At 43.3% G+C, this 26,913-nt stretch overlaps 1 protein-coding gene across 1 annotated transcript in view; it reads left to right on the top strand.

The window, feature by feature from the left end:
* The window catches only part of LZTS2 (leucine zipper tumor suppressor 2), a 247,932-nt gene that overhangs the window by 122,031 nt on the left and 98,988 nt on the right, over window positions 1-26,913 (top strand). The window contains exon 2 of the mRNA XM_073596164.1: window positions 6,537-6,601. The gene's annotated coding sequence lies outside the window, so the exon portion shown is untranslated. The remainder of the gene's footprint in view (window positions 1-6,536; window positions 6,602-26,913) is intronic.

The raw sequence follows: 26,913 nt of genomic DNA on the forward strand, positions 1-26,913 counted from the left end.
GAAAGTTTTTGTGCTTAGAGTCCAGCATCAAAATGCACATGTTGTTTTCCATGAGTTGGGGGTAACAAGTATTGCTCGATTGCACTAGTGGTGAGCATGCCCGGACTGCTTTACTATTTCTGTTCACTATGCAAGCCTGCGTCAGCTGGCCCATTGGAAACAATCTCTCTCTCTCTCTCTCTCTCTCTCTCTCTCTCTCTCTCTCTCTCCCTCTCTCTCTCTCTCACCTCTCTCTCTCCCTCTCTCTCTCTCTCTCTCTCTCTCTCTCTCTCTCTCTCTCTCTCTCTCTCTCTCTCCCCTCTCTCTCTCTCTCTCTCTCCCCTCTCTCTCCCCTCTCTCTCTCTCCCCTCTCTCTCTCTCCCCTCTCTCTCTCTCCCCTCTCTCTCCCCTCTCTCTCTCCTCTCCCCTCTCTCTCTCTCTCCCCTCTCTCTCTCTCCCCTCTCTCTCTCTCCCCCCCTCTCTCTCTCCCCCCCCTCTCTCTCTCTCTCTCCCCCCCCTCTCTCTCTCTCTCCCCTCTCTCTCTCCCTCCCCCCCTCTCTCTCCCTCCCCCCCCTCTCTCTCCCTCCCCCCCCCCTCTCTCTCTCTCTCTCTCTCTCTCTCTCTCTCTCTCCTCCCCCCCCCTCTCTCTCCCCCCCTCTCTCTCCCTCCCCCCCCCTCTCTCTCTCTCTCTCTCCCCTCTCTCTCTCTCTCTCTCTCTCTCTCTCTCCCCCCCCCCCTCTCTCTCTCTCTCTCTCCCCCCTCTCTCTCTCTCCCCCTCTCTCTCTCCCTCCCCTCTCTCTCTCCTCCCCCCTCTCTCTCTCTCCCTCCCCCCCTCTCTCTCCCTCCCCCCTCTCTCTCTCTCCCTCCCCCCCTCTCTCTCTCTCCCTCCCTCCCCCCCTCTATCTCTTCCCCTCTCCCCCCTCTCTCCCCCTCTCTCCCCCCTCTCTCCCCCCTCTCTCCCCCTCTCTCCCCTCTCTCCCCTCTCCCTCTCTCTCTCTCTCTCTCTCTCTCTCCCCCCCCTCTATCTCTTCCCCCCCCCTCTCTCCCCCCCTCCCCCCCTCTCTCTCCCCCCCCCCCCTCTCTCTCTCTCTCCCCTCCCCCTTTTTCTCCCCCCCTCTTTCTCCCCCCCCCTCTCTCTCTCTCTCTCTCCTCCCCCCCCTCTCCCTCTCTCTCTCTCCCTCTCTCTCTCCCTCGCTCCCTCCCCTCTCTCTCTCTCTTTCCCTCTCTCCCTCTCTTTCTCTCTCTCCCTCTCTCCCTCCCTCCCTCCCTCCCCTCTCTCTCTCTCTCTCTCTCTCTCTCTCTCTCTCTCTCTCTCTCTCTCCCCCCTCTCTCTCTCTCTCCCCCCTCTCTCTCTCCAACAGTTGTTAAATGGCTAGTTCACCATCACCACAGAACTGCCTATGCCATAAGGGTCATCTGTAGATATTAACAAAGTGTACAGCTCTGACTAAAGTTGAATAGTGCAAACTTTTTATCTCTTAAAAAAAAACCCCAAAGTTGAATGTAGGTCATTTACATACCTCCTGAAGTCAGACTGGAATACTCCCAGGACGTTGCTAAGTGAGGCCTATTCATTACTGCTCACCTCCTCCATTACAGGAGTGATCCCTTAAATGCTGAGCTCAGAGCTACAGCATTAGGGGAGAGAGAGAGCATGTGAGGAGGTTTGAATCAGTGAAAGAGCTCACTCCTGTGATGGAAAAAGTGAGACGTAATGACTAGGCTTCTTTTAGCAACGTCCTGGGAGTATTCCATTCAGACTTCGGAAGGTACATAAATGGCCTACACCTATAGCAAGGGCATATTTAGCTTCAGTCAGAGCAGCACAGATTGTTTTTATCTACAAACATCTAGTTGCCAACAGTCCCTAGTTGCCTGGGACATTCACGGAAAACTGACTGATGTCCCGGAAGACTTTGTCCCGGACAGAATCAGGAAAAATAAGCAATGTCACATTCACCCTCCTAGTAGACTATGTTATGTAAAACGCAGCCACAGCGCCGGGGTAACACAAAGATTGTTCTGCACATTCCCTATTTAGCACATTCTGCTCTATGCAAGTCAAATCAGACTCTATTTAACCACACCCCCTTTAATCCACACCCAATATTTAGCGTATTTTAAACCACACCCACTTTTGCTTTGCATGCTACATTATGGCTTATTTGGCTTTTTGTGTCCCGCCCCTGATTGAAGTGCCCCGCCTACAGAGGCTTTCACCACACAAAAGTGTCCCTAAATGTTTTTTTTTCCCAATGTTGGCAACTATGCAAACGTTACTTACCTGCATAGAGGTAAAGGTGAACTAAGCCTTTAAAGTGAGTCTACCATGTGAAAAGTATGTAGGCTGCCATTGCTGACCATGTTTTTCTGGATGTCATGCTGATTCTAGGGTTTTAGTGCTAGAGAGGGGGAATTCTGACACAAGTACGGCATGCTTGTTCTGGTTTTTGACTCAAAAGTATTGAAGTCAGACACAGCCTCGTTGATTGGTGCGTTGAACCACTGGATATTTGGACCAGTGCACTTTGTAAGAACAGCGACCCAGGTTTGCAGGCACAAGACAGCTTGATTTACTTTTAAAGAACTTTCAACACTTTAAAAAAACAAAAAAACAAAAGCACATTTTAGAATGCATAAAGATTATAAAAAATGCACTGTCTCTCAAAATAGGAACAGCAGAGACTCCTGTATACAATGATATGGGTATTTGAGGGGCAACAGGAGTGGTATTGGCATAGGTGCATAGGTGTTTGATATGGCAGATCCCTTTCCTTTTCTTTAGGTATAAGCAAAGACATGCATAGTGATATATAGAGAGAGGACTTCTGTAGCATGTACCCTTATATGCTCTACAATTTACTAATTCTTTGGCTGTGCATGATGTCCTGGACTATGCCCATAGAAAGAGAAGAGATCCTTTCCAAGACTTGCTGAAATTGTACAAATATTTGGAAGCTGAAGATAGTGTGAAACCCGAAGGTTAGTGAGTCATCAGTAGATTCTTAGCGAAATTCAGCTTTTATAAAGTACTTAAATAGTATCTAAATCCAATAACAGATATTTAATATATTGCATCTTACAAGACCTTATATGTCTGCATTAGTTATATATTTTTCAAACGTATTTTCACTTGATGATCCTGCCAGTACCACTACTTGTCCTAGGGTGACAACTCTCACTAACTGTACTGTATCTATGGAGAAAAAATGTTGTCACCTTAAGGCTGCATTCACACTACAGCGTTTTGAATCGCGGACAGATTTGACAGCGAGGGGTGGGTCTGCAGCACGATAAAACGAGCTGTAATCGCGGCAACCCGCATCGCGGGACGCATATCGCTCAAAAGCAGCTCCTGAACTATTTTTGGGTGACATGCATCCCGCGATTGCAGCACATTTTTATCACGTGACAATCCCGCACCGCAATTTGAGCTGTCATTCAAATGAATGGCATCTCAAATGCGAGTTCTGTGTTTTGTCATTCACACCTCGGCGCTGTTAAAATGATGTGTGAATGCAGCCTAAGACAGGAAGTGTGTTTAGGACTATTACACACCCATTCTTCTCATCTACATCACATAGAGGAAATATGAAACTGCAATGTACCTGTCCCTGAGCACAGTTCAATGTATCACTCCCGTTGTACTGCATTTTACTTTAAAGAACTCCGCACTTTAAAAAATGTGCTAGCCTATAAGTGGTTATGTCCTATGATGTTTTATCCCACCTTGTGGACTTGTCTTTTTAATGTACTATTTACATTGCTACTGAGTGCCAAAAATAAAAGTTAAGTCCATAAGGTGCATACACCTCTTTGGACATAACCACTTATAGGCTAGCACATTTTTTTAATGTCCAAAGAGGTGTATACCACCTTATAGACTTAAACTTTTATTTATTTTTGGCACTCGGTAGCAATGTAAATAGTGCATTAAAAGATAAGTCCACAGGGTGGGATACACCTCATTGGACTTAACCTCTTATAAACTAACATGTTTTTAAAAGTGCTGAAATTCTTAGGCTTCATGTAAACACACCACTTTGACCGCTGGCTGCTGGAAAATGCAAGACATTTCAAAATCACTGGCAGTAAAAACATTCCTATCCTTAAGTTTAAGAGTTTAGTGTACATGAAGCCTTAGTTAATCCTTAACCTGTTTTCCCATTTAGAAATGTAATAATGTTCTCTTTGTTTCTGATAGATTTGAAAAATATTGTCCTTACAAACAGTTTTGATTATTGCTAGTAGACAATTTTACATTTAATTTTCTTCCAAGAATTTTTCAGCTTGACCTCCCTGGCGGTATGATTATGTCAGATTTTTGCGTCTCAAAGCGGTACAATTATTTTGCATAGAAATTTGGCGTTTTATATTGTAGGCCTGTAATTCTTAGCAATAACTCACTTAAATCTGTCCACCAAGAGTCTAGTAGATATCCCGGGTATGATGAAGTTTGAAACACAAAATCATAAATTATAATATAATAAATAAATACAAATAATTCTAAAAAATAATAATACAATAATAATAAAATTTCCCCACGATTCACTATCGTTCAATTTTGCAAGTGTTCTAATTTACGATCTGTTTTCTAGCTGGTCTAAAACCACTTTTGATGTAAAGGGACACTTTTTGGTTGCTATGGACAATCTCCAGTTTCCAGGGAGAAATAACAGTATATATAATATACAACTGCATGCAGGACATTGGACAAAGCACTGGGGACAAAAGGGATGTGAAATAATTTCATACAGTAATGTATTCTGTAAGATTACAGTGTACTGTATGTGTTATGATTTTTCACTTTTTTGAATTTTCCGCTAGGCTCCGCCCTCGTGCGTTGCGACGCTCGCGGGGAACGGAGCCTGGCACAGAGAGGCTTCGGGCGAGGACAGAGCTCGTGGACACAGCGGGGGGACATCGCAGGATCCTGGGGACAAGGTAAGTATACCGCACCAGGATCCTGCAATGCAATCCCGAGTGTGGTTCAGGGTTACCGCTTATGGTACTGAAATTTAACCCCGAGCCACACTCGGGAAAACCGTCAGGGAGGTTAAAGCGGAGTTCCACCCAAAAGTGGAACTTCCGCTCATTTGTCTCCTTTCCTCCTCCGGTGCTACAATTGACACCATTCGGGGGCGAGGGGGGGACAGGATATCTGTTTTTGACAGGTATTCTGTTCCCACTTCCCGGAGTCCGGCCGCAGCCCATGACATCACCGTGGGGCTCCCTCCTCCTTTCCCTGTCACCGGGCCAGTAGGGTTCCCAGCGTGAAGCCGTAAGGCTACACTGCCGGGTTCCTTCACCCACAATGACGGCGGCAGCACCCGACAGCTGATAGAGACATCCGCTTTGGTGCCGACATCGCTGGACTCCAGGACAGGTAAGTGTCCTATTATTAAAAGCTGCAGTATGTGTAGCTGCTGGATTTTAATCTTTTTTTTTTTTTGGGGGGCGGAACACTGCTTTAAGTAATGTTTTAGGTGGTAGGTGAAATCTGATGTGATGGTGGGGTTGGTGCACATGTTTCCTTTCTTTTGCACTTTAGCCCAGGTTCACATTGATGCGATTTGGCATGCGATTTGACATTTCAAATCGCATGCCAAACCGGCGGCTATTGCCGGCAATAGCACCGTCCGAATCGGTGCGGCGCCGCACTGATTCCCAAAAGTAGTCCCTGTACAACTTTTGGCGACTTCGGGTGCGATTTTCAATAGACATCTGGGCAGGAACCCGCACAGATGTCTCTGAAATCGGCCCCGAAGTTGGACTGACATGCGGGTATGAAATCGTGCGAGTTCAGCTGTACTCGCACTATTTCAATCCTGCAGCAATGTGAACCTAGGCTTAAACAGGATCTGTCTCTCCATACAAATAACCAATTTCAAAACAGTGGATTTTTTTATCAAAAATGAAACCACCTTGCTTGTTCCTCACCCTGGGACCAGGAGTTGCAGTTACAAAGCTCTCTTTCATTGTCTTCTGCTGGTGAAAATCCTTATAGCAGCTTGGCCATGCAGATACAGGGGTTGGTTGTCTGAACTGCTGTATGTGTTAGGTTGAAGGTTAGGTCTCAAAACACCGTGGACATCTATAGAACAAAGGACATGCTAATATCACAAGGACCACAGCCAATGGAGACTTAGCTGCCCATTGACTTGTGGAAATCAGACATGCAAGAGTGATTGGACTACCTGGGACTTCTACAGTAATGCCCACTATCAGTACAACATGCAGATGGACTCAGGCCAAACATTTGTGTTTAGGCCTCTGGAGAGGAGTTGGAAAGCCAGAGTGTAGACCCATCCAGTGCTGGCTTATCTTGGGGTGAACAAACAAGGTTATGGTACTTTACACATCCGTACATAGATCCAATCTCCTTAGAGCAATGTGTTTGAGTGCAATATAAAAATAAATTGCCCAATGTAGTATTTGGAGACTTGATCTGCACTTTCCTATCCAAGTCATTTACATGGGGTATTGAAAATCTTTTGTGAACAAGCTCTAAACCATGCATGTTGTAACCGTGTGCTTTTTTTGTTTTTTTTTCTTAGATTTCAGTTGTTGTAAAAGGTGGAACCGATTGAACATAACCACTGATAGCTTTCTGTCCAATTCTGTAAGTATTTCCCATCTTTCAGTCCTCTAATTTGGAAATGTTGTCATTGTTACTGCAGGCTCTCCAAGTGTATTTGCAGCCAAAACATGATTTTAATGTTTTGGACAGATTGGAGGGAGTAGAACCCCTGTTAGGTTTTTACTGCTATCCATAGATCTATTGGAGAAATTTGCATTATTGCTTACACTGTACCACATTTGCTCAATTGGAGATGTTTGCATTACTGCAATGTGTGTTAATGCACATGCATTAACACATTGCGTTGATGTTCATTTTAAAGGGCACCCCAAAACATTTAGGCAACACAGCTTTGATGTACATGCTTTGCAGCGCACTACAGTACATGGTGATGCAGTACAGTGCGTTGTAAAAAATATGCAGCATGTCCATTTTTTATTTGTCCATTCTTGTAGCCCAGAGGTAGGCAACCTTAAACAGGTGGAGATCTACCTGAACAACATGGGAGAAGTCAAAGATCACCGGGCACAGCGTCTCCTCCTCACACCTGATTTAAACTTCTAATTGCTGTACTACCAAGTCACAATCGCATGCATTGCACGGCAATCATGGGTTTAAATTAGGTGGTGAGGAGGCAACAAATCATCTCCTCACTACCCGTCAAACACACTTGAATCACTTTTAAGGGGAGCAGCAGTACCTGCTGCACTTGTGAATGAGCCTTCAGTTGCATTTGGCAGCGGCACCTTTGGGGCTCGTTCACACAAAATTGGGGGTGGTAAAACCCTATGGTTGATTTGCGGTTTACCACCCTTAATCCCTACCCCCTTTAGCTGCTGAGGCAGCAACCAAAGGTGTACACATGCCGCAGCAGGAATTAAATCTCCTGTTACTTCTGGTGGGTGCTATCGCCCGCCTGCCTGAAAAAAGGTATTTATAATGGTTTTTTTTTTTTTTATATCTATACACAAATGTTTGCCTTTCATTTCGGGTTTTAACTGAATGGGTTGTTTTACAATCACCTTAAGGTTAAACTGCTTCCCATCACGCTTCTTTGAGTAGCCACGTGTCTTCTTGAGTGACCTGGGACTGTATAGTTTGATCCTAATGTTGGAATCACCATGAAGATATTTGTATATCGCTGTCATATGAGCTGTTGTGATTCATTGTCATGTTAGAGGGTGGCTATGTTCATTCTCAATGGTCCCACTGTATGTAGGAATGTAGCCACCCTCTAAGATGGACTGTGATATTTGTAATATGCATAGAGCAGTACACATGACCGCAACTAACATGCACTGCTTGGTTCAAACAAACGATCAAACAAACCGAGAGGACATTACCATGAAGCAGAAAAACACATGAAAACTATATTACAGGTGCCTTAATTAGTGAATGTAAATGTAGAATTTTGAGACTAAGGATGTAATTTAATGTAATTTTAACCCTTCCCCACTCTGTTCTAAACTAAAACCAAGGTTTAGGCTTTAGCATTTCTTTATAATGTGAATAGTGTCACCGGCGCAAATCAAGGATAATATATATGTGATTATAGGATCTGCTGCAATTATAAGTTCCCCACTGAATAGTGTGTGACAATAAGAAATGTAAACATAAGAGATAACTGCGCCAACCCTTACAAATGTAAACAACTATATCATACAGTGCATGCGAATACACAAAAATATGTAAATATATAGTAAAAATATGTACCAAAAAATATATAAGAAAGCGTCCCTGTGCTGCTCCTTTTCATTGATAATGTGTCCCTTGTGCTCAAAACTTCGTGCTTGTACCGTGTTTCCCCGAAAATAAGACCTACCCCGATAATAAGACCTAGCGCTATTTTCCAGGAGGGCTGCAATATAAGCCCTACCCCGAAAATAAGCCCTAGTTCGGTGCAGCGCCCCCTTGGCGCTCAGCTTATCTCCTCTCGGCCCCCCCTCCCTGCATTGCTCAGAGTGGGGAAGACAGCTCGGGGTGGGCCATGGATGCGCCGAGCAGGGCTCAGCTGATCTCCTCTTCTCTTAGGTGTCAGCAGGGGATCTCGCCCCTCTCCCGCTGCAGTGCTCAGAGCGGTGGAAGACAGCTCAGGCAGGCCATGGAAGAAGGTATTTGCACTGTTGCATTGCAGAAACACATACCTTTTGCATTATGTGATCCTGTGATAGAGGGGATTCTGTGATTTTGCAACCACTGGGAAGATCGCACATTGCATGGCAAGCCCTACCTCGAAAATAAGCCCTAGTGTGTTTTTGGCTGACAAAATTAATATAAGACCCAGGCTTATTTTCGGGGAAACACAGTATACACCACCAATTCGTGACTCACCACCACCTTCCAAGGTTTACACTCACCAGAAAGCAATAATAAAAACACCTCAGTATTCTGCCTGGATTCGTTTTCCTTCCATAGGTTATACCACATATTTCTCAGCAGTTATCACAGTATTCCATTCATCCTTCAGTAGTCTCCAAGACTCATGGAAAACAAATCCCATCATTGTGAAACATTCCTAACTTTATTATTAACTTTATTATGTGTTTTTTTTAAAACCTAAATGAATGCACTCACATGTTGTGTACGGAGCAGCACTGGCACTCTTTCTTATATATTTTTTGATACATATTTTTTCTATATATTTACATATTTTTGTGTATTTGCATGCACTGTATGATATAGTTGTTTAAGTTTGTGAGGGTTGGCGCAGTTCTCTCTTATATTTAGAATTTCTTTAAAGTAGTTGTAAACCTCGGACATGAAATATGAACAAGGCATATCCTTCTATCGTGTGTACTTGTCTCAATTAAGAACTAAGTGTAATTTATGTATATTGCTTCATTCCTCTGCTACCTGCATGAATCACTTGTGACAAGTTTCTGACACCAAGAGAAAAAAAGTGATGGGGGACGGAGCTCCAGCTTATTGAAAGCCTCAGCTCTGTTCCTGTGTGCTGCGTGAATGGGGAGGGGGAATGTCCCTCCCAGGAGGTCTCCCTCCCCTCCAATCTGCTCTCAGAGCTCTCCTCACTGATCTCTGCAATTTGTAACTCCAGCTCTCTGCCCCCTGTTTCCTGGCAGCTCAGACAAGCTTTATAAATTCTGCACTTTGAGACAGCAAAGTCTCCCGGTAAACAGGTACATCTTATGTAGGAGGATTTGTTTCATCTCTGTGGATCACCTTCACTGGTTATACAGTGCCTTAAAAAAGTATCCAAACCCCTTGAAATTTTTCACATGTTGTTATATTACAACCAATAACGTAAATGTGGCACATAATTGTGAAGTGAAAGATAAATGGTTTTCAGAATTTTTTACAAATATCTGGAAAGTGTGGCGTGCATTTGTATTCAGTCCCCTTTACTCTAATACCCCTAACTAAAATCTAGTGGAACCAACTGCCTTCAGAAGTCACCCAATTAGTAAATAGAGTCCACCTGTGTGATTTATTCTCAGTATAAATACAGCTGTTCTGTGAAGCCCTCAGAGGTTTGTTAGAGAACCTTGGTGAACAAACCGCATCATGAAGGCCAAGGAATACACCAGACAGGTCAGGGATAAAGTTGTGGAGAAGTTTAAAGCAGGGTTAGGTTATGAAAAAATATCCCAAGCTTTGAACATCTCACAGAGCACTGTTCAATCCATCATCTGAAAATGGAAAGAGTATAGCAAAACTGCAAACCTACCAAGACATGGGCATCCACCTAAACTGACAGGCCGGGCAAGGAGAGCATTAATCAGAGAAGCAGCCAAGAGGCCCATGGTAACTCTGGAGAAGCTGCAGAGATCCACAGCTCAGGTGGGAGAATCTGTCCACAGGACAACTATTAGTCGTGTACTCTACAAATCTGGTCTTTATGGAAGAGTGACAAGAAGAAAGCCATTGTGGAAAGAAAGCCATAAGAAGTCCTGTTTGCAGTTTGGGAGAAGCCATGTGGGGGACACAGCAAACATGTGGAAGAAGGTGCTCTGGTCAGATAAAACCAAAATGGAACTTTTTGACCTAAAAGCAAAACGCTGTGTGGCGGAAAACTAACACTGCACATCACCCTGAGCACACCATTCCCACCATTCCCACTGTGAAACATGGTGGAGGCAGCATCATGTTGTGGGGATGTTTTTCTTCAGCAGGGACAAGGACGCTGGTCAGAGTTGATGGGAAGATAGATGGAGCCAAATACAGGGCAATTGTAGAAGAAAACCTGTTAGCGTCCACAAAAGACTTGAGACTGGGGTGGAGGTTCACCTTCCAGCAGGACAACGACCCTAAACATACAGCCAGAGCTACAATGGAATGGTTTAGATATAAGCATATGCATGTGTTACAATGGCCCAGTCAAAGTCCAGACCTAAATCCAATTGAGAATCTGTGGCAAGACTTGAAAATTGCTGGTCATAGATGCTTTCCAGCCAAAGTGACAGAGCTTGAGCTATTTTGCAAAGAAGAATGGGCAAAAATGTCACTCTCTAGATGTGCAACTCTGGTAGAGACATCCCCAAAAAGTCTTGGAGCTGTAATTACAGTGAAAGGTGGTTCTACAAAGTATTGACTCAGGGGGGCTGAACACAAATGCACGCCACACTTTTCAGATATTTATTTGTACAAACATTTGAAATCCATTTACAATTTTCCTTCCACTTCACAATTCTGTGAAACTTTGTGTTGGTCTATCACATAAAATACGTTTGTTTTTGGTTGTAACCTGACAAAATGTGAAAAATTTCAAGGGTTATGAATACTTTTTCAAGACACTGTCTATGTAAAATATCACAACTAATTTAAGTAGATTCTGGTGATCATAGCAGCAAAGCATGTCCACAGCGATCCCTCTTTTAGGGTTGACAACTATTCCTCAGTTCAGATGGGGTGTTGTCAGGCTTTCCTATGAAATCCAGATTTGAACTACAAGCAGCCACGCTAATGCCATAGTCACCTCTGTAAAATTGTGAAAACGTGGATGTCCCCAAAAAACTCATACAAAGACTTTACAAAATGTGCACATTGAAGGGAGAGGAAATAAAGTACGGGAGTAATATATATTTTTTCTTTTAAATGCAATCTTGTTCATGTACAGTGCTCTACAAAGTATTCTCCTTTGAGAGTTTAGTTCTACTTTAATAAATAAGCCCTCCAGTGTTTTGTGTAAGTGAGTGCATATAATGACCCCTAAAGCTCTGGAAACATTAGCCTCACTTCAGTAAGCTCTATTTACTTCCACTGTTTTTAAAGAACCATTAAATGGTTGCGCAGTATCCTCTGGACTTCAGAAAAACTGCAGAAGTGGCTGTATTGTTAGCACAAATCCATCCTGACCAGCTGTGCCCTGGGTTATATTATCTACAGAGCGTTTTCCTCCCCGCTCCGAACATACAAGGCCGAGCAGTAAAAGCTCTTCTAGCTTCCTCTGTACTGCAAACACATTTTTTTTTGTGTGTAAAATTAGATCAAGTAACCCCTGTGAGCAAAACAACATCAGAACTCATAAATCACTTCATGACCATATTGCCATTTCAGAAACAAGAGTCCTTGTAGTACGACAATGGGGTCACCACATAGGACAGAAAAAAAAGCCCCCCTCTATCCATGGAGGCACAATGGAAGAGAATGTAGACACACGTTCTATTTATACACCCGTCTATCGACATCAATCCACAGGATTCTTTACAGTCTTTTTAATGAGTCGGAGAGGCCCCCGTCTACTGTTAACTCCTTTTACTAGATGATAAATTTGGTTTTATTGTGGTTGGAAGGTAACCAGCAAAGGAAGCGGGGGTTGTTCTTATAAATAAATGATAATCTTTCAGGTCATACAACAGCATTGCAAGATTTCTGCTGCACATTCACGTTTAATTTTGGGTTATTTTGATAGTCGAGTTTTGGAAAGAGCAACTTGTACTTCTTGTTTTCTGTGAAGAGAGATGTGCTTGTTACATATTCATTATATTCAATGATCATAATTTGTTTTTGGTTGTATCTACAAATCTTCTGAAATACAAAGTACTGACTTATTTATTATGAGATTACACAAGGTCTCAAATGCAAAGTATGGACTTCTTTATCAGGAGATCACACATTGTTTGTGTAGTAGTCAATCGTGTTCATGCCTACATAGGAATATGACCTTTTGAATTAAGAAAGTCGTCTTCTGTAATGGTTGCTGTGGGTCAGTTCAGACTGTCTAAGGCCCGGGGGACCACATGCGGCCCTTTGGTGTTTGAGTTGCGGCCCTTGGGCCCCAGCAGTCAGTAGAGGGAGCATTGATTTGTAAAGTGTCCCGTAAAGTAGAAATGTGGGAAATCAAACAAAATAAACACACTCATCTCTATTGCTGCAACATCAGTCTGATGCAGTAGCTTTCCCACGCAGGCTCCAAGACCAAAATCTGAGTAGTGATTACATGATTGCTCAGTTGGCGGGCTGCTCTAAGCAGAGAGCGGTGACTGTCAGTGATGGGCCTGGGAGAGGGCAGGGGTGGCTGGCTCAGGCTCTCAGCGTCACACTGAGAGGTTGAGCCAGCTGCTGACAATATGGTCAGGATTCTTCCGGAGCTAGGACCAGTTCTGTGATGTCAGCCGACAGCAGGCTTTTCAGCCTGCTATCGGCTATTCTGGGACACAGGACTAAGTGCACTCCTGTGACCTACAAGAGAAGTATGACCAAAACGCTTTGCCCATACTTCTCTTAATATTCATAAGGACTAGTGGTTTCATGTAACCTTTCCGTATTCTCTAACTGTCTCCTATAGCGCTACTTCAGTCTGCAACTAGTCAGAAATAACTGCTTTTCAGAGGATGGTGAAAGAAGGTTTTCAGGCATTGAGGGGTGATAATACTGCCTTCTGATGCCTGTTTTTTTTTTTTTTTCCCCCCTTTTTTTATTTAAACTGCTGAACTGCAGTTTTGCATTGTAGGACCGCAGCAAGCTTTTGGCTCACGGTTGCAGGTTTTGGCTCAGTGGTGCTGCCTTTCAAACTCTGCATGTCTTGTTAATCTGTACTCCTTCAAGGTGACGCCATGTTTGCTTGTAGGTGAGCACTAAAAAGAGTCAGCTGACTGTTTTTACTGTTCCCCAGCAGCCCATGTGAAGGGTGTGCCTATGTATCCATCCAGGACTACCCATCCTCAATAAGGCTCAGTAACGTTTAGTGTGGTAAAACCACAGGCTCATTGTTTCTGAGCTTCCTGCCCGGTCGCTGCACATTTTCACACAGGGGGCATCTGCCCCTAGCACAGCCCTGACTGTAAGCTAAGCCACCATTTAGTGCCTTAATGATCAGTGTATTGGAGTAAAAAATAAAACGTTCTTTCTGGTTGTTCTAACAACCAATCCAATTCTTCTTTCATTCTCGTTCACTACATTAGCTGAACATAAGGGTGAGTGAGACTGGCTAATTGCCTGTAGGAAACAAAATATTACTGTGAATAGAAAATAATAAATTCATCCCTGTTAAGCTAAGCTAATTTAAGCTAAGAGAAACGCTGGGAAAGAAGTCTGTCTCTTTTGTGAAATCGCAACGCACCATGCCTTTTGGCGCGCCTGAAAATGTACCACGTTTGCCAATATGGTTGCCAATTAATTCTTAATGGCACCCCTGTGCGTCTGGAGTAATTTTGTTTGCCCGAAACAACATTATGCAGTTTGGTTTGTGTGGATTAAATAAACAAGATAATCCGAGGCTGTGAGGTATTCCGAGAATTTCTGGATTGGTTTTAGTGAACAATGCACAGGTTGGAACCCCTTTAGCACTTAGTGAACTACCACCAATTATTAATGGCACATGGCACATAACCACACAGTTTTGACGTATAAAACGGCATACAGTGAAAACCTAAAAAAAACAGAATTTTATATACAAAGTTAAGTGTAACCCGTGTGGCTCACATAGACAAAAATCACCACTGTGCTTTTGCTTTAAATGGCAATGCTGAAGAGGAAGAGGTGACATTTGAGGTGACACAAGCCTCATTGCCTAGTTCAGTTCAATGTTGTAGCATTGTGAGGTGAATAGCCCAGACAGGGGAAAAGAAGGCCAGGGCCTGCTTACTTGACCTAACCTAACAAAGAACATGGTTCTGGGAGAAAGCTTTCCTGATCGGTCCTCTCAGTGAACATCATTTAACACAAAAGACGCAGAGCGTTGCCCGTGGTGACCGCTGGCAACGGAATAGACTTCACTTCAACAGTGCGAACTTTCTCCTCAGGGTCCAGCCCTGTCTGTGCTTGTGTGCAGCTGCAACCAAGGCAGTGGCTATGGCTGCCAATAAATGTGGAATTATAAAATTATCTTAATAAAGACTTTCTTTCCAGCTGCATTAGGTTTTAGTATTTTTTTTTTATTATTTTAGTTTCTTGTGAAGGCGCCTTTTGAGCTCTTGACAGGCCTTTATTCACAGAACTTTCTTCGAGCTGCTTTTTGTTATTCTCCTGGCAGCTTGCTGGTTTTCCACTGGCTCCTCTGCGTTTTTGGGCCGCCTCTCTGTTCTCCCTCACCGTGTCTTCTTCTAAACACTGCATTAAATCCGTCGCTAATTGGAAGGCAGCCATGCAGGAAGAAAAAGCAAATAACGGCTGACAAGTTTTCCATTAATAAACTCCGGTTTACCTATCCCTCCCTGTTTCCTCTTACTTTGTAGTCAGGATTTATGGCCTGCCCCTACCTCCATTGCTGTCTACCACATGGGCCAGTAACTGCTTCAGCCAGATCTCTGTTTTGTTTTCTCAGGCCTTTCAATTGAAAACAGTTCACGTAGTGTGTACTGCGTAGAATTGTATAGAATTGTATTTAATATGCCTTTTAACTAGACCTGATGCCACCCTAGGCAGGTGACTCATGTCCTGGGGAAAGTATGGGTAATAAATAAATGCTGTTTATACACATTTTTGTTTGATGAATAATGCTAACTAAACTTTTTGTATTATTCTTCCTCACACCTCAGACTCATTCATCAGATGCATTATTTTTTTTTTTTTGGAGTTTATCAAAACTGCTGCAAACACAATCTGGAGCAGCTGTTCATAGTAACCAATCAGCTTAAGATTCTAGATTCTGGCTGCAGCAGTTTTTATAAGTTCCCCTCTTTTTGCTTTATAAATGGTATAAAGTAAGTTTGCAGTGAAGAAAGAAGTTCTTTTGTCTTGTGGCAAAAGGAAGCCTTCCATAATGGGTCTAGTTACTAGCTGCTATTATGGACCTACACACAGCACTATAGTAATCAATGAGGCAATAAACACAGCTGCATCTACAAGTAAAAATGTGCTCTGCATGCAGCTGTGTACCAAAAAAGTAGGGCACAGATCTGCAGATTTTGAGTGTGTACGCACATAAACATGTGTAAATGCATAAACGCATACACACATGGGCCATTAGAAGATCTGTACATGTCTAAACACGAGTGCTTTAGACGCCCATGTGAATGAAGCCTAATCTGGTAGAATACGGCCAGTCCAAAGTTGGGCATGCATGCATAAACTCCTCCATCCCACAGATTCCTCCATCCATGCCAAGTACAAATCTACCCTGTAGGCTATTGTATTCAGACAGCTGGCACCCAGGCTGGTTGGATGCAGTCACTATTCTATGAACAATTTTTTCCATGTTACTCCTTTGAATAAAGTTGACTGAGCAATCCACTTTTGTCAAGCCAACAGGAGCACCGATGGATTCGGCTGAAATTCAAGCTGTGTATGGCAGCCTTTGCTCTCCATCTCCAGCCCTTGAAACTGCATATTACATCAGCTAAATTAACACTTTGTGCCTCCAAAACAAAAGTTATCTGTTTTGATGCAGCTAAATACATTTCAAATAAAAATCCTATACGTTCCTAGGGGACAAGTTCACATCCATCCATGGCTGAACGGGAAACAGTATGGGTCACATCTATGAGTGTGCTTTACCATGTATGCACATGAAACAATATAAATCCAGTGGCAGATTATTTTTGAAAGAACACTACTACAGCTTGACTAAAACATCCTGTCTCCTGTAACGCTGTAGAGAGGTTGTATGGAACCATTGCAGACAGACTGCTGCTCCCACATGGAGCACAGTGGTCTCTGCAGTGGTCAAAAACAACCACTGTAGGTTAGAGCAAGAGGTTTTGTTGAGTTTTTTTTGTTTTTTTTCAAAGCTATTTTTGACTACATCGGATCAGGGGAATAACTTAATAAACAACTTGCCAGGAGCTTCTAAAATCCTGTACAGTATATCTTATTAAAGTCCAACTCTGGTCAACCCTTTTTCTATTTTAGTTTTTAAAAGTATGAAAGTGTTAGAACCTCCATTAACTTTACATTGGTCAGTGTCCCTGTGACAGGAGTCACTTTGGGTGGGGGGGTTTGTGTAACTCGGCTTACCTTGGAGAGCTTTGGAAACTCCGTGTCCAGCTTCCCGGACCCTCTTATGTGTAAATCACCCTGTCTCCATTAGGGGCACAGGGTGCCTGAGAACCCCACTATGATCTGTGCTAGTCAGACTCAATGTTGTATATATTGTGTGTTGTCTCATGCTGTTGTGGACTCTTTGCTGTGATCGTTTGGGGTGTGGTTGTATTCCATTGTTTGTGTCTGTCTGCCTTGGAAGAAACGTATATTATGGGATGGATGTCTATGTGGGGGGGGGGGTTCCTCCAACAGCTCTCTCTGTTGATAAGACTGTTTATTGATGAGAAGTTTGAATACACCTGACCTGTGTGTCTATTGTGATTGGACAGTTTACCTCGCCCTGAATCCAAGGGTGGGGGGGGGGGGGGAGTGTCTCAGAGTTGGATATCTGTGGTAACACAGCTGGTGACTGGGTGAGCTAAGGAGTCTTGGATAGTGCTGGTTCTGTCTGGACAGAGGAAGCATTTACAGCGGACATAGACCTGTTGATGACAGGGGTTTGTCACAGTCCACATTTGGAAGATTTTTTTTTTTTTATCACTTTCATCACTATTTGACAGGTGTCAGACCGGAAGAGAAGAGACATTTTTAAAGAGGTCCATGTATGGAGCGTAATTCGGCCACTTCAGCAAGGACTGACTTAATTTTGATCCCTGTATGGGCTTGCTGGTTGTATACAGGTCAATCTACAACCAGCCTGTCCGGTTTTTCCCAAATGTTCAGTGCCACCGGCTACAGGTGGCAACACTGATCATTGTATTCTACCGTTAGAGAAGGCTCCTCCCCAGCAGCATATAATCATCATATGTGTGGATGTGGGAATCTGTTCATTTTTTATCGTTCAACCCGTTGGTTGAACAAAAAAAAAAAGAAACAAATCTATGGCTTGGCTAAGGGGGGACACATACAGTATTTTATCCTAACAGGAGTTCTGCATTCCATCCAAAACGGAACAAACAAAGTTACGTTTGGTTGGCATTGGGCTTTAAGCAAATTGGGAAGTTCGGAGTAATAGGATAAATTAAGAAGCCGGGATCCATTTTATTATTATAATTACTCTTTATTTGTATAGTAACCCAATATGGATTCCACAGCATTTTAAAATTTTTGGCATATCACAAAATAAACAGGACATTTTCTTGAGCCCATTCTTCCAGGTATAAGTTGTTTTGGTAAATCAACACAAGCCAAGGTGACTGCTGACCTTATACATGCACTTGTGAAAAGACAAGACTGATCAATGTGTGTTGCTGTTAGGTTGGGGGAAGCTGTTAGTAGGAGATTAAATGGAGTACAGAAAGGGGGCTGTGGTCTGATTTTCAGACCATGCATATTGTCTAGAGATACACGTTGAGTTCATTTTTGCATAATTTCGTTTCATTTCATTCATTTTGGTCAATCCTATGTAAATGACAACAGGGATTATTCTCTGATGCCTGCTTGTTAGAGACAAAGGAACCTGCATTTTAATGGGCACATATAAACGGTTGCTTTTTATCTTCTTCCATTTTGTCACATTTATTAGCATCAAACAGGAGTCCCATCTGCCTTTCATGTCTGTAGGAAAGTGGTTTGATAGAATGGGGCTTGGTACTCTTCATCTAAATACGGCTCATTAATCCAGTGAAAACTGCTCTTGGCGTTGAATGCAGACACGCTTTCTCCCATAATCTGCCATGTAAAACATTTACACATTTGAGAAAGTTATTGTTTATGTAGAAGTTTATTAATCTAGAAAATAGCTAAAAGCAAAACATGCTAGTATGGCTTGTCAGCTCTGCTAAGCAAAGGACCATATGCAATTACCTAAACTGTTGGTTCCCAACCACTGGCCCGTGGCTTCCCCTCTCCTAGGCCTCCAAACCATAATGGTCCACAGTGCCCCCAAGTCTCCTGAGAACCCTCACATAGCCCCCCAACCTCTTACAGTGCTGCCCAGCCCGCTGCAATGCCTTCAGCACTCCATAGTTCCTCCAACAGGGTCCCACAGTGCCTCCCATCCTACTGCAGAGTTTCCAGCACTCCAACCTAATGCTCTCGGCCTTCAGCAGATTCCCACAATGCCCATGAACTTCCACAGTACTCCGAAGCTCCCCCCAGAAACCTCATCCCCTAAGTGGCTAGTCAGCTTCAGAGTCCCCTGACCAACTCCACAACCCCTGTCCCCCCCCCATTAAACTCCATCGCCACAAAGGTTGACTCCACTGAAGCAAAGTGAGGTTGACTTTCCTGAAGTGACACAGAGGAATTAGCCAGCGCACTAGCCAATCTTTTATAACATTTATACAGATATGACAGCTTCTACTTAAAAACTTGCACTTATTTCTGCTCTCCTGTGACCCAGAATCAGCCGACAGCAGGCTAAAGTCCGCTATCGTCTGACGTCAGAGTCAATACAGGCTCTGCAGGGGTTTTCGACTATAATGTCAGAATCCACCCAGATGCCTTGACTGGTAGCTGGATCAGCCTCTCAGGGCGCCGCCAAAAGCCTGAGCCAGTCGCTCCTTCCCCCTTCACAGCCCAGCACTCCAGTGAGCACCGGAGGGGCAGATCACAGAGCCGGTGACTGACAGACTAACAGAGCTGGGATCACCGCTTATGTGATTGCTGAGTTCTCAGTTTTGTATCTGGGTGGGGACATCTGCAGTCTCTGATCAATGCCGCAGCCATCTAGGTGAGTATGAATGTTTTTTTTTTTTACCAACACTTTAGGAGCACGTTACATGTTACACCTATATTTAGGGTTTACCATGCTCCTATATGCCCACTGCCTGCTCTGTGACAGTGGGCAGGGGATCTTCTTCAGCTCTGCTGTGTGTGGCTCTGCACAGCAAGTACCATTGGCTACTGCGGAAAATGGCATTTAGTTCTCAAATGAACTGCAAGGCTGCTGGTGAGCGCTCTTGTAGTTCATTGATTCTTCCTGCAGTTCAGTAACGGTCTGCCCATACGGTAGGTACAGGCAGAGGGCTGTCTGAGAGGCTGTAGGATCCTGGCAGGCTGCAGTGTAAAAAAAATAATAAATGCACATTTTTAACCTGCAAAAAAAAGTGCATTAATTGTTTTTTGAAAGGTGAGCTTATCCTTTTAAAAGGATTGTAATGCAAGCAATGGCTCAGAAGACTTTCTATTTTTTTTTTTTTTATGTTACATGGAACATGTAGGGGTTAACCTGTAAACAACATAAGTGCTTTTGGAACAACTCATAAATAATTAATAGCAACTCCAAGTTGCCATTAAATCTTTTAGTGAACTGCCAATGATAGCCAGGGAACTTTTCACCTGAGTCAGAAACTTCATGTGGTTTATCGTAGCGTGGGACCCTCTTTTTATAATAATAATAAAAAAAAAAAAAAAATATATATATATATATATATATATATATATATATATATATATATATATATATATATATATATATCACCTGGCAAACCTTCAGGCTGACCTTTCTGACCTCTGCTTTTGAAAATGTTAGTTGCTTGGCTAATATACTGACCTACTTGCTTCCAATATTTATATTGACTTTTTTCCTTGCACCTTTTTTCTGTTTCCTTGTCCTAAAAGCATTTTCAGAAGGAGGGCAGCAATGGGAGACCACATACTTCCGTCAAGATGGCTTTGCTTTAAATTACTCTGACAGAGCTCGTCTCTGTACCAGGCACTTTCCTGAGACAAACCCCTTCACATTCAGAGAGAGGGGGCATGTTCGATTTCCTGCCTAGAAATCAGCCACAGATGTGCTCATGGCAGAGGGGGTGTAAACAAGTGAACCGCTGTCTGAAATCCACCAATAGCAATGTTGTTAGTCATGTTTTAGGAGGGGCATATCAGCACTCGCCTCCGTTTAACACAATGCAGGGGGCGTTGGGCAGCTTCTGGTATTCGCTTGCTACACCATCAAGTGCGATTAATGTCATCATAACTGAACTGGGGGGTGGGGGGCGGGGTGGGTAGAAAATTAGTTCAACAAGAGGAATGTTCACAAATAGGTTTTCTGACAGGGGAGGAGCTGACGGGTAGCAATGGGAGGAGAAAGGAAAGGGGGTTTTCCACAGTATCGGTTCCTTAGAGCCCATTCACACCTGAGCATTTTTGTAGCTTGAGGCCTGAAGCTACAAAACGCTTGAGGGGAAAAAAATCCATTATTCTCTATGGAGATGGTTCATATCTCCACTCCAAGTCGGCTGAAACCCTACGCCTGAAGCTCAAATAAGTTCTAGACCCTTTTTTGTCGCGCAAATCGGTCAGATTTGGGTGTTTTTGGAGCAGGAAGCAGATGACAAAATCTAAAAACATAGCAACAAATGATGAAACAGATGATAATTTTTCCTATTGGCTAATAAAAAAAATGCCAAAGCTCAAAAACACCGGACAACGCTGCATGGAAACGCGCAAATATGCCCGAAAAAACACGCAACAAAACGCCGGAAGAAACGCTCAAAAACGCTACGCTCAGGTGTGAATGCAGCCTTAGGAAAAGCAAAAAGAAGTATTTCTATGTTAAAGTGACATTAAAGGTTCATAAAATAAATAAATAAATAATAAAAAAAAAAAAAAACTAACTTGTCACACTTACCTGCTCTGTGCAGTGGTTTTGTACAGAGCAGCTCCAATCCTCCTTTTTTTCGGGTCCCCCGCCAGCGCTCCTCCTCTTCAGCCAGTGCCCCCAACAGCAAGCCACTTGCTCTGAGGGCACTGGTGTGTGATTTGTTTCTGAGCCCCACATTATGCATCCATAAGAGATCCAGAGCCGCGGCTTGGCCCCGTCCCTGCTCTATCCTCATTAGCTCACTGGCTGTGATTGACAGTAGCAGGAGCCAATGGCTCCCATTGCTCAGCTCAGCTCTCGTGAACATCGCTGGATCAAAAGGGAGCTCAGGCAAGTATTCTTTTACTTTTATGCATAGAATGCATGAAGGTAAAAAACTTTGAGCTTTTACAACAAGCTATAAACCAGCATTTTATTTTCCGGTGCCCACTAACTTTTTCTTTAAAGTGGTTGTAAAGTCAGAAAGTTTTTTATCTTAATGCATTAAGATGAAAAACTTTTTTTTGTGCAGCAGCCCCCCTCAGCCCCCTAATACTTGCTTGAGCCCACCTCGATCCAGCTATATTGCCGGAGAGTCTCATCTGCCTGGGACTCTCGCTTTCCATTGGCTGAGACAGCAGCGTGGCGCCATTTGCTCCTGCTGCTGTCAATCAGTCAGTGAGCCAATGAGGAGAGAGTGGGGGCGGGGCTGAAACGCGGCTCAGTGTCTAAATGGATACACAGCAGCGACTCGGCTCGGGTGCCCCATAGCGAGCTACTTGTTGTGAGGGCACTCAGCACGAGGGAGGGGCCAGGAGCACCGGCGAAGGACCCGAGAAGAGGAGGATCTGGGCTGCTCTGTGCAAAACCACTACATAGAGCAGGTAGGTATCACAGGTTTGTTATTTTTTAAGGGGGAAAAAAAACTGAGACTTTATCACTTTAAAGCCAAACTCCGGACTTTAAAAAAATCATTGCAATGTATCTTCTTAAAGAATATAAATCCACTTTGTGTGCACCAAATGCCTTTGCAAACCCAGTTATTATTTAAGCATACTGTAGTAGTGACATATTCACTGTACTGTGCAAGACCCATGCAAAATGCCTTGTTGTGGGAAAGATCCAGAAGTCTCATCCTCTACAGCAGGGATATGCAATTAGCGGACCTCCAGCTGTTGCAAAACTACAAGTCCCATGATGCTTTTTCCTCTGGGTGTCATGTTTGTGGCTGTCAGAGTCTTGCTATGCCTCATGGGACTTGTAGTTCTGCAACAGCTGGAGGTCCTCTAATTGCATATCCCTGCTCTACAGGCTGCTTGCAGAAAACTATAGCAGAGGGCGGGTACAAGACCAATCACTCTGTAAAATGGAAAGAGAAGCAGCAGTGACTGGTCTTTATTACAGGAAGTTCCTGCACAGAGGCAAAGCTCCACATGGGATTAATGCATAGGTCTGTACTAAAATATATACCGTATATACTCGAGTATAAGTCGATCCGAGTATAAGTCGAGGCCCTAATTTACCACAAAAAAAATGGGAAAACTTATTGACCCGAGTATAAGAGGAGGGTGAGAAATGCACAGCTACTGTAAGTGGAAAAGAGGGTCAATAATGTCCATTTGCAGTCTCACTGTGCCCATTTGCAGTCATAGGTCAGCCAAACTTCAAACTCGCTAGTTAAGGGTTCCTAGATGCCCCCTAGCTGCAGCCAAAATATGTGGTCTCTGAACCCAAAGGGTCCCGAAATGACATTGCTGCAGATGGACACAGTTGACCGATTTTGGGGCCCCGTATCTCGGGGCCACTTAGTGCTAGGAACCCCAAATTTGGTGTGCTAACCCAGTGGACCATAAAATATGCAAAGCTGGGGTTTCTAGCACCAAGTGGCCCCGAGATACAGGGCCCTAAATATCGGTTCAGAAAATGTCAAGCACTTTTCTGCAGCAGAGAATGACATTTTCTTAACTGATTTTGGGGCCCCGTGTCTCAGGGCCACTTGACGCTAGGAACCCCAGCTTTGGATATGTTGTGGTACCAGTTCCACTGGGTTTGCACACCAAATTTGGAGTTCCTAGCACCAAGTGGCCCTGAGATACTGGGCCCCAAAGTCGGTTCGGAAAATGAAATTTTTTGCTGCAGAAAAGTGCTTGACTCGAGTATAAGTCGAGGGGGGCATTTTCAGCACAAAAAAAGTGCTGAAAAACTCAACTTATACTCGAGTATATACGGTGTGTATATATAGATAGATATAGATAGATATAAAATCGTTATTGTGATTTTTCTTTTCCCCTCTGTTGCGATCTTGTAGTATTTCCCGATTCTTTCTATGCAGAGAGTTCTCTCTGCTCTGCTAAAGCCGACAGCCGTCAAACGAAAGGAAAAAAAAAAAGGGCAGTCTGCTGAGAATCACAACATTCTTTAGCATTGGAACTTAAGTATAAACATTGTAACGATTTGTCCTTTAGATCAAAGGAATACACTTATGTGTGTAAATGAGGGAAGGCCCCTTTTACACTGGGGCGCTTTGCAGGCGCTACAGCGCTAAAAATAGCGCCTGCAAAGCACTCTGAAAGAGCCGCTGCTGTGTCTCCAATTTGAAAGCCCCAAGGGCTTTCACACTGGAGGGGTGCACTAGCAAGACAGTAAAAAAGTCCTGCTAGCAGCATCTTTGGAGCGGTGTATACACTGCTCCTTCACCGCTCCTGCCCACTGAAATCAATGGGGCGGCACGGCTATACCGCCGGCAAAGCGCTGCTGCAGCAGCACTTTGCGGTGGTTTTAACCCTTTCTCAGACGCTAGCAGGGGGGTAAAACCGTCCCCGCTAGCGGCCGAATACCGCCGCTAAAAATAGCACCTTTTTACCGCCCACACCGCCCCCACCCCAGTGTGAAAGGGGCCTTAACCTTTTTCTTACATTTGTTGGTTTCAAGTTAAAATCATTTTTTTTGCTAGAAAATTACTTATAAAGCCCAAACATTTTATATATATATATTTTTTATATATTTTATATATTTTAGTAGAGACCCTAGAGAATAAAATGTTGGTTGTTGCAATATTTTATGTCGCACTGTATTTGCGCAGCAGTCGTTCAAATGCAATTTTTTGGGAAAAAATTACACTTAAATGAATTTAAAATAACCAGTAAAGTTAGCCCAATTTTTTTTGTATAATGTGAAAGATCTCTTGTGACAATGTCAAGGGGTATGATTACTTTTTCAAGGCACTATATATAATATATATATTCATACAGTGCCTTGAAAAAGTATTCATACCCCTTGACATTTTCCACATTTTGTCATGTTACAACCAAAAATATAAATGCATTTTATTTGGATTTCTTGTGATGGACCAACACAAAGTGGCACATAATTGTGAAGTGGAAGGAAAATGATAAATGGTTTTCAAAATGTTTTACAAATAAATATGTGAAAAGTGTGGCATGCATTTGTATTCAGCTCCCCTGAGTCAATACTTTGTAGAAGCACCTTTCACTGCAATTACAGCTGCAAGTCTTTTTGGGATGTCTCTACCAGCTTTGCATATCTAGAGAGTGACATTTTTGCCCATTCTTCTTTGCAAAATAGCTCAACTCTGTCAGATTGGATGGAGAGCACCATGTTTCACAGTGGGGATGGTGTGTTCAGGGTGATGTGCAGTGTTAGTTTTCCGCCACACATAGCATTTTGCTTTTAGGGCAAAACGTTCAATTTTGGTCTCATCTGACCAGAGCACCTTCTTCCACATGTTTGCTGCAAATGGGACTTCTTATGGCTTTCTTTCATCAATGGCTTTCTTCTTGTCATTCTTTCATAAAGGCCAGATTAGTGGAGTGCCCGACTAATAGTTGTCCAGTGGACAGATTCTCCCACCTGAGCTGTGGATCTCTGCAGCTATTTCCAGAGTTCCCATGGGCCTCTTGGCTGCTTTTCTGATTAATGCTCTCCTTGCCTGTCAGTTTAGGTGGATGGCCTTCCACTTTACAATTATGTGCCACTTTGTGTTCATCTATCACATAAAAACCCAATAAAATAGATTTATGTTTTTGGTTGTAACATGAAAAAATGTAGAAAATTTCAAGGGGTATGAATACTTTTTCAAGGCACTGTATACATTGCACACCAAGATGCAAGTAAGGATACAAATGCCTCTTGTATTTAGACCAAATCCGCTTTAAAGAGTGTGTGCACAAAAACTATTAATGTTTCTGTGTAGACTAATCAGCACCCTTGCTCTTTTAATGGAAAAGTGGTCTCTCTACTGACCTTCAACATGCCTTCTGCTTAGAACTAGAGCTCTCCAATCACCAAAATGCATGTGCTGACTCAGCAAGGAGCAACGTTTGACCCCTGCAGTGAGACCACTGCTTTGACACAGAGCAAGGTTCATTCTTGGCAAGTAACAGGCTTTTCTGCTCAGCCTTGACGCTGCTTTCGAAAGAAAACAATTATGCTACTTATGCTGCGTACAAGCGGTCGGACTTTTCGACTGGACTGGTCCGACAGACCAAAGACAATCCGATCGTGTGTGGGCTTCACCGGACCTTCAGCGGACTTTTCCTGTCGCAAATCTGACGGACTTTAGATTTGGAACATGCTTCAAATCTTTACGTCGTAACTCTGCCGGACCCAGAAATCCGCTCGTCTGTATGCTAGTCCGATGGACAAAAACCCACGCTAGGGCAGCTATTGGCTACTGGCTATCAACTTCCTTATTTTAGTCCGGTGTACGTCATCACGTACGAATCCGTCGGACTTTGGTGTGATCGTATGTAGGCAAGTCCGTTCATTAGAAAGTCCGCCGCAAGTCCGCCAAAAGTCCATCGAAAGTCTGTCGGACTTTTGTAGCCGAAAAGTCCAACCGTGTGTACGCGGCATTATGATTGTTTTCACACAACTTTCACCCACATTCAAATACAAAAATGAATGAACCTTAGACGAAATTATTAATAAATAGACCCAGAAGATTGTTTTGATGCACCTGAAATGTGTTTAGTTACTTTAAACTGTTAGTTCATTTGGGCTTTAAGGAAGTACAGCTGCACCTGGTCTTTATACTTGCCTTTTAGATAGATAGTATTGCTGGTAATGTCACAGACTTGTTATACTCTGTGAGCTCCATCAGCATGGCTCATAAAAAGCAGACAGCAGGCCTGGGAAAATGTGGAAGTATTTGTCACCAAACCTGCACATTCCTGATTCTACTATGTCACACAATACCAGCTTTATTGAAGTGACACCTGTGTGCAATCGTCTTCTATAGTCTTGTGTTATAATGTTCTCCAGAGCTATGTAATAAACACCAAATGCAAATATTACATTTATTTTTTTTTTTTTACTGTGTATTACTTTGTGAAAACTGTTACAAGCAGTGTTTAATTTCATTGTAAGCAGCTTAGACCTCTTTCACACGATCGGACCGTTCAGGTCCGCCTGTCAGTTTTGACGG

This window comes from Aquarana catesbeiana, linkage group LG08 (assembly GCF_042186555.1).
Source record: "Aquarana catesbeiana isolate 2022-GZ linkage group LG08, ASM4218655v1, whole genome shotgun sequence".
In the NCBI taxonomy this organism is placed as follows: Eukaryota; Metazoa; Chordata; class Amphibia; order Anura; family Ranidae; genus Aquarana; species Aquarana catesbeiana.